Source organism: Mya arenaria, chromosome 8 (assembly GCF_026914265.1).
Source record: "Mya arenaria isolate MELC-2E11 chromosome 8, ASM2691426v1".
Lineage (NCBI taxonomy): Eukaryota > Metazoa > Mollusca > Bivalvia > Myida > Myidae > Mya > Mya arenaria.
Genome location: NC_069129.1, coordinates 58,227,168 through 58,236,799, shown reverse-complemented (window position 1 = coordinate 58,236,799; position 9,632 = coordinate 58,227,168). Strand labels below are relative to the sequence as shown.

The window sequence follows — 9,632 nt, the reverse complement described above, 5'->3', positions numbered from 1 at the left end:
TATGATGTGGCTATGACAAATATAATAAATAATTATGGAATGTACAGTAAACCGAGTAGTATCATCTTAATAGGAATTGTACTGCCCTGCTGATAGAGAGATTTCCTACTTTTAGAATTCTGCGCAAACGACAATATATGAACACACAATTTCAAACTCTTTATTAATATTATACTGTATTTCGACAACGATACAAGTACAAAAGTTGATCTTTGGATGCGAAATGCACCATTTTACTCAATCGCTAAACACGTACATGAAGAATCGCCCCAACTACAAACATTTGCATGGTCATCATATATATGGATAGCCGTGATGATGATGACCATTATACTAACGAGACAGTTAAAATAGGTGCCAGAACGAGTAAGACTGTCTTCAAACTATAAGATAAAAATGTTCAAATTTGCATCGTTCAGAGAATAATTGTCACAACATGCAAAATGACATCTTTATTTCCAGTTCAGGTGTTTTTGAGGAAATACATTATGTACACTACAAATGCAAGCGACGACCGAACTGTAACAGAAATGTGTTGTGTTATAATGAGAGCCTGGATTAATCATACTTATGGCCATCGTGACTATTTAAATCTACACGCACCTAAATAAAGGTCTCCCGTACAGTGTCTTGTCCATGCAAAGATTTTCTATCAGAGGAACTATTGTCAATTGAGACCTCAGCAAAATCAACAAAGTCCGTCGTGTCTTCTTCATCATGCTGTGCTGAGTGACCTGAAGGTTTAGTGTATTGTTTACTGGCTTGTGAACACCTATTAATATTTTGGGAATGTCTAACAATATTAGAACTTTCTTTGGTTAAGAAATCAGACTCGTTGAGTATGTCATCAACTTCGTCCTATGGAATGGTACCAGATACATGTCTGATTAGGTTATCGATTTTGTCCTCAGGTATGGTAATAGATGGGGTTGTAGTTTGCTCCTTTCCTGCCCGTCCACTTTCCCGCCCCACCTCTGTTGGTGCTGCAGGATTGTGTCCATCTTCTGTGTCGCTGCGGTAAAATCGTGGCCGTTTTACACCTGTTCTTGACGCATTCACTAACAGAAGGCAGCGCAGTTGTTCCCTTAAATCGTTGATAAAATTGTGTTTATGTATGCACAAGAAAACCCAACATTATCATGTGGCGATAAAACCAGGAATACTAGAAACAAATAAATAACGATAAAATTTTAAAAATCAAAACTTAAAATCAAAATTGATAATTGAATAAAACAGTATATTAGTATAACGGTGACATGAAAATTGAATGCATTTTAAACTTTGAATATAATTAATACGTGGTATGGTCACCATTCGAAATCTCTGAAATGTAAAGCCTACTGTATGTCTCTGAGGGTGTTTTCCTGGCGGGCGAGTCTTTGCTGGATGGTGAGGAGGGACAGGCGGTGCGAGTCGAGCGAGTCCCAGACGTCCCGAACATACTTGCTCATCTCGTTCAGGGGAGGCGATTTCCACTTGTCCAAAACAGATTGAAGGTTCTTGATTTCTTCACTTTCTTTGTAATACGCCTTCCGGTTAAAATAACCCTGCATAAATTGTTTAAAATGCTTTCTCGTTCATTTCCTGCTATTTTGAAAACATAACAACACTTCAGACATTTTGTGCTAAATATGTTCAAGTTGAACCCATACCAAACATATTGAACCCACGCGCTTGACGCGTGAATACTTAAAATACAAAAATAAACTGACACCGGTATACATTTAGAAAGGTGCAGTAACATACATGCCCAACACGATTGAGTTGAGCTCTACCCTGGAGACAATCCAAGCACGGTTGGCCTCGAGGCCTCGCTGGGCGTCCTGCTGTACCTTCTGATACGTGTCGGTGAGTTGCGCGATCAGGATGTTGAGCAGGATCACGATATACGTAAACAGGAAGCACAGCATCAGTATAACGCTCACGGTCCTGGATATAAACTGGTCAGCGTACTTCACAATTAAATATCACAATGTACTGGCACACGAATGTAACAAATCGACCGTCGGTTGGCAAATGAATACACTATGGTGCAGAAATGTAAATCTCGTGTCTTTAAAACGCCCCTTATAATAAAACAAAATATGCCAGTATCATACTTACCCGTATCCATTATCGCCTGTGTATTCCACAACTGGCGCCGCCTCCGTCAGAGACCGCACGCCAACAAACAGAATCCCCCAAAACGTGCTAGATTGAAAATGTGTGAGATAATTTCGGAATTATGATAACACGCGAAAAGTCGAATAACTAATAATATTATTTAAGAATTTTGCATCTCGATATGGATGCGAGTCAGATTTCTTTATATACGACTAATCGCTTTTTCACACGTTCATCGTCAAAATAGTAATGTGGGCAGTGATGATCGTGGTGGCGCTTATCAATTATGAAAGGTTGAGCTTGTTTTAAAATGCTAAATACTTTTGAACGACCTACCTAGTCTCATTATGGACGTTAAGGCCGGAGTCTCAAGATAGAAGGACACAGAGAAAGCGAGGAGGATGACGAGGAACACAAGACCAAACTGCATGAAGTCATAGGCCAGGATCCGGGACAGTATCTGGGCATAAGCACCGCTCTGTCTGTCACAGAAAGTACGATATAAATGTAGCAAACAGAGCGTTTGTATTTAACATTTATATGCATGCTTCCTTCATTTACAATTACCAATATACATCAAACTCAGCATACATATATTACGCAAAATATTTTTTTTTTATTTTTGGTCGATTCGTTGTGTTTGAATTGTGTTAAATGTAAATTGGTTTACCTGTAATTGTAAACAATTAAATCAAATATATGACTACATGAATTTTCTTTATAACCGTAAACAGTGGTCTTTGTTCTTAATAATTTAAAAACAGCCGATTTTGAATCTGTTTTCAATCTATTAAATTTTCATATAAGTGATTTTTAACGCTTCGATCGTTACCTAAACACGGCGGCAAATTTAAATATCCGTAATGTCCAGATAATGTACCCGAACGCGAGAACGTGCCATTGTGCAACATTTTCGCTAAATCGGAGAGGTACAGCCACCAGAATGAGGATCGAAGCGGAGGAGTCGAAGCAGTTAAACACGTCGTGGAAATATTCTAGTCGATGCCTGTGGTTATAAAACTCATATGAATGGTTTACATTGTACAAGCATATTTGAAATTAGTTTGTCTTTGTTCAAAATTGGACAAAGCGCAGCGAAGCTTTGACTGTCATTGGCCTACAAAAAACTGAAAACACCAAATAATGTAAGATGTTTTGTATGCTCAAACGTCATATGCAAGCAAAAAAAAAAACAACAACAAGTGAACCCTGGCATGATTCCAACGTATTTTACCAATAACGCAATTGAAGCGCAATATACATTACTTAACGTGATTTCTTATGCAATTTGTATCAAAATTCAAAACAACCAACAATCAGAAAGACACACACTCAACTAAAAAACACAGCTTACCCTGATATATATTAAAAACAAAATTATGATCAATAATCGGGCTACATCCCGTTTTCTGCTATGAAAAAAGTTTTATTAAAATGATATATTACGTTTTAATCTGGATTAATTCCGTGAATAGGGTAAAGGTGGCCATGACCAGCAACACGACCTCGAACACGGCTCGTGCCACATGCAATGTACCATGGTAATGCGTGGGGTCCGGGGCCATCACTGACGTCACCGCTGCGAACGTCAGGCAAAACGGCGAGAACATGTAGACTGCCGCGTTTAGCCTGCATAATGAATAATATATTCCCATTTGACACTGATTGTTAATATTCACTCAGCCTTTGTTATATTTGAAATACATACAATATTGTTATCTTCAGTCCAAAATGAACCTCCTGCGCCTATTATTCTGCAACAATAACCAATTGACAGGTCAATCTTCCGTGGAAGCTTGAATCGCTGTTCTTCTATCATGAAGTATGGTTTAAGTACAAGACGCATTGAATAAAATTCAAAAAGCATGGAACACTTTACTCGGAAGAAGTACGTGACTGGACGCTTATATCAGAAACAATGCCAAAAATCCCTGATTGATTTTGATGTGGATTACATCAATTGACAAATAAAGTTTGCAGTTTTGCCAGCTGTTACTTCAACTTAAAGACTAATAGTGCACAGAACGTGTACAGTGCGGATACTCACTCAAATCTTTTCCGGGCATACGACTTCCACTTCCTTCGAATAAGTAAACGGACTGTGTCATGGTACACTAGGTTCTAACAAAATAAATGAAAGGTTAAGTGAAACAAAAATATAGTGGAAGGTAAAACAAAGAATAACGAAGCCACACCAGGTTTTGAAATCACTTCCGCGATGAAACACGCAAACTGAGAGTTAATGGAAACATACGAAAAGAAGAAGGAAATTTTTCAAAATGAAGTACGTCTCCTTGTACGCCAATTAGTTAGAATTGTTAGTATATACTAAGCTATTTTGGCTCGATTGTGAATCACTCTCGGGTCCGTTTCTTGGACAGAAACCTTGGACAGAAAGCAGTGATGTGTCCTTTTAATGTCGCCATGAAAAAGGTATCCCGGGTGGGGAACGCACCCACGACTTCTTGGATAGAGGCGGACACATATGTCACTAGGCCAGCCTTATCCCTTATTTCATTGTCCATCACCCCATTTAAAGAAGACAAGAGCAAACTAACCTTATTGCCTTGTTTAGCGATGACCAGCATACAGGACTTGTCCGTGTGCTGAAACTGTGGGTGGTCAGGTGGCCGCCCGGCCTCGTCCGCCTCAAGGGCGCCGTAGTACACCGTGATACTGTCCGCGGAACCTTGAGGCTCGATCATACAGTCCAGCACCGACAACACCGTCTTCTAGAAAAATAAGAAGGGCCAACATATATAATAATTTTATTTTCAAAGTATGTTTATTATAGATTTGTACACAAAATTATTGATATGGACCTGTAAGTGTAATGAGGTAAAAAGCTTGTACGCTCTTTGCCACATGTTGATACGAGGTCCAATATCATGGCACGATAATAAATGACAGATATTATTTATTGTTTATAATTCATATCTACCCAAGCGATGAATACAAGTAGACCATTACGCCTGGCATCCAGGAGCACACCATTATTTTTGCAACAGGACTGACACTATCGTTTGAAGCAAATATAAGTGTACAGATTTTTGGCTGTTACACAGTATGCTAGTTATTTTGTAAAGTACCACAAATGTTGCGATCACCAAATACCTTATTAAACCTTTCAGTAGTTGTTTCTGGGTTACCTGCATTTTCTCCGATCTAATCAGTTTGTGGAGGGAGAACTCGGCTGACTTACTTCTGTCAGCCAAAAAGAGACAACGGACACTAAAAGACAAAGTTTTCAACTTTTTAGATATAAGAGGGACAATTAAAGCTTTATAAATGATATGATAGTATTCAGTGTTTAGCATGTAAAACATATTTATTTTCTTCATAGGTGATATTCGGTGAACTAATTGCATTACTCTTTATATGTTTTTGCTTTTATAGTGCCTTTTTGGTTAAGGAAAGAAGAAAGAACACACAAAATATTCTTGAAACTTTGAATTTCCGGAGTTTGATAAAAACATATACAAAAAAAACAGAAACACTGCGATGGTTTCGTATAAACTGATTTCAACTATTACACAAGCAAATGACCAGGGACAATGTAACCAATATTTAACTATAGTAAACGGTATCATACACTCGGTTAGGTATGTAGGCAAGGAGGAGTGCGGCTAACTCGTCATTCTCCAGTTTTAGGGCGGTTTCAAGGGCAAGGCGGCCCTCCTTGTCCCGGGAGTGCGGCAGGGCGTCGTTCTCCAGTAGCTTACCCGCTACACCTGTACACAAATTGTATCTTTCAATTCCAATTAATGGGATAGGTTTCATAGGTTTAATCGGGAAGGGTTTTGATAAATCATTAAACCTCTGACCTTTGAGTCCTCGCTCTACGGCGAAATGTAGAGGGGTCTTTAGAGATTCGTTTGCGGCGGAAATGTTGGCACCCCGGTGAATCAGGCTGTTGACCAATACCTGGATCTAAGACAGAAAAGAGATCAGTTTATTCTGTGTTGATATAATAGTATGTATTGGTCGGCGCGAAGAAGGAAATACAAATTATGTAAACTAGCTGGAACTTGTAATCTATTAATCCTGAAACTTGCAAAATCGGATCGTGAAAAACAATGATGAGTGTTTATTTCATTTTAAAATGTAAGCAACCAATGCAATTATTTTTGCATTGATATGGAACGCCAGCCACAACTATTTTATGGTGTGATATATTATGCTTTTATGTCTTACGGAAATGCTATTATGTCTAACATACATTTTATTATGTCTAAATTAAATGTTATCATGACTAACTAGCATGTTGTTATGTCTAATTGATATGTTATTATGGCAGACTGATATGTAATTATGTCTGACTGACATGTTATTAGACATAATAGCGTGTCAGATAGACATCACATCATAAGATATTACAACATAAGAGAGTTGTGGCGTCCACTATTATTAATATAACTAGCTGAATATATCGTTCTTTTTAAATATTATTTCGTTTTTCATGACTGAACTGAACAAAGAAGGACTTTAAAAGTTTAGACGGATGTTCTATCATAATTATACCACTGATATGTACTATGTGATACCTTTGACTCGATCTTCAAGTGTTCCAAAACATACAACAGTGCTTTATCCAGGTTTCCGGTCTTGCTCACTATCATATCCGTGAATACTTCCGTTTCCGCTTCCTGTCGCCCAATCAACAGTGCTCCAGTTTTTTTGGCAACCTTCATCAAGCAGAATAATAGCAAAGAAATTTAAAGATTTTAAATGAGCATAACAGTGATAATAATAATATATAACATTATTCTCTTCTTTCCGTACTCTTGTAATATTCCATGTAATATAATTGTTTAAATACAATTTATGATGCGCTCATTAAATTGAACGGCTCACATTAAATTTTAATTCTAAAACATTTATAATGATAACACTGGATGCATTGCTTCCTTAAAATATAAACCGCTTGACCGCAGTTGGCGGCTGTTTACGAACCTCCCTCTGGAAGTGGTCGGAAGCCGCTGACTCGCCGAGTTCAGCCGCAAGGGACAGCGACTTGTGGTCACCAAGCCGGACAAGTGGGTTTTCTCCGGGTTCTCCGGTTTCCCCCACAACACAAGACCACACTCTCGCGTAAAATCGTGCCAACGAGAGTGATTAATATAATGTTGTAATAACTTGTTTCACAATCGTTGTAAAATATATATGTTTAAACTAAGGGACAGCGACGTCTCGCTCTTCAACAGTCGATCTCCTGAAACACCGGAAAGAGGATGCGAATGCGTGGTAATGTCTCTATTTCAATCAGATATTGAAAACTATCATAAAAGGTCTATTTATTTCACAAACATGCATAAAGGTCATTGATGCCTACATTTCTGTGCTCTTTATTTATTCTCTGAACCTTTAAAAATTGGCAGGCACGGTGGGCCTGTGAATCTTTAATCGACAAGGCTATAAATCAACTGCAATATGAATTTAAAAAAATCATTTTAAATAAAACAAAGGGCAGTCTGTGCCGCTTAAAGAGCATCGCCTTCGGTTTATTACCGGAGTTTGATAAGGTGATTAGTTTCATCAAACTCTTCGACAAACTTGTATCCAAAATAATATTTTGACAGTGCTCCGTCAGACGCCCGTTTTGTGGAAAGGGTTGTCGAAGTGTTTTCAGAAACTAAACGCTCAATCACACTCTGGTAAAAGACCGAGGACGGGGCTCTGTACGCGGCGTGGACTGCGCTATGTCTCATTTTAAATGGCGAATAAATAGTGAACATATATTTGTTTAAAGTTTTCATTCAAAGCAAAATAGTGTCCTCCGACGTAGTATTTATCATGACGCAATTTATCACATGGTAAACACACACTGACTCAGCTCTGTCGGCTCGTCAGATATTTATCAAGTTGTATAGACGCTTGCTTGCATTACAAATTAATGGTAAACCCCAGCAATTTCAGACTGGTGTATAAATATCGATTTTAGAAGATCGTTTCAAGCGTGCTTTGCTAATAATTTCGTGAAGCGGTCTGTTTTAGTTTGTTTTCAAAATTCTATGTCACGTAATACATGTCAAAAACAACAACAAACGCCCTTTAATTCTCAATTTCAGCGTATCGACTTTTTAATGGTTATAAGTTTGGTAAATAAATAACGTTTTGGGCCCTTTCTGTTGTCAAAATTGTGTTTTTATTGCAAACATACTGATTATTGATTTATTTAGCTTTCAACTTGCTTGCCATATGTATTCGCGATTTTCGAAAATTCTATCGTTCTTTCTCCCTTTTAAATTCCAATAAAATGCATCTTTTTTGCTATTTTAGGACATTCCAAAAGAAATATCTTGTTGTTTACAAATGGCTTAGAAACGATTCTGACAAAAACATAATGTTTTGTCAAGATTGCAAAAATGTATCTAAAGTCGACTCACAGGGCAAAAGGGAGCATCTGTACACACTGAAGATTTAGAACATGAGGTAGAAAACATTTGTGCAATTGAAACCTTTAATTTATCACCTTAATAACTTTAATTGTATGACATATTAACCATTATGTTAAGTATACTAGCACAATGTTAAATGCATTATTTTCTGCAAATTTTCTCGACAAAAGATATGTCTTCCAATGAAAATACTGATGATGATCATAAAGAAGATGGAGATGAAGGGTTCGAAAGCTGTGGTGACATGGAGATGTCTGAAGAACATGTCAAAATTCTTTTTTTTATCATGTTATCTGAGGGAATAACTTACGAAATACTGTTTTTTTGTTGTTGTTTTTTATGGTAAAAGAAATGAGTCTTTTATATTGGGCCTTTAAATTATTGTTCGGGCTGTAAAATTATGTCAGTTGCAGGCCCGAACCTGTACTCTTGAAATGTTTTCGTGAAGCCAACATTTAGCAAATAAAGAAAAATAAAATCTGATCCGTATGTATTAATAACAAGGTAAAACATATAAACGTACGTATAAATGTAGCATTTATCAACTATTTGGTGAAACCCACTAGTTCTTGGCGAAGAGCCAGTCACTAGACCACTCTCACCATCCAGGGAATCTTTACTCATAGCCTCTTATAATGGACATCAGTACTGGTTTATCTCAAGGAAATGGACTCGAGCGTGATTCTTTAACCTATCAGCTTTCGCCACACTCCATCGAAAATAAGTAAGGTTAAACCAACTATTCGTTAACGTATCTTATCCGTAAGTCTTAGTTACCTAAGCTATCGAGGTCCATGTCAGCGTCCGAGGTTCCTTTTTCCCTGCGCTGTTTCCGACGCCACTGTCCGCCCTCCCGGGTTTTGTTCTTCACGTGCATAACTACCGGTGTCGTTCACGTCTCCTCAGCCGAATAGAGTCCTTTCTTGATGTTGGGTGTATTACGCTTATTTTTTAATTCATAATTATGTGCAATAGTTTTATAAGCAATCACTCTATTTCCTTTCTATTGGATTGGTTACAATAACAGCACATATACGGTCATGTATGCCTGAAAACAGATGCGGGGCGGGGTCATCTTATGAATGAAAGAATCGTTCGCTCTATTTTTAGAATCATTGAGTCTTGGTTATA

At 37.7% G+C, this 9,632-nt stretch overlaps 1 pseudogene; it reads right to left on the bottom strand.

Moving 5' to 3' along the window:
* Nucleotides 1-858: 858 nt before the first annotated feature.
* Nucleotides 859-9,378, bottom strand: LOC128244391 (uncharacterized; annotated as a pseudogene).
* Between the last annotated feature and the right edge of the window lie 254 nt (nucleotides 9,379-9,632).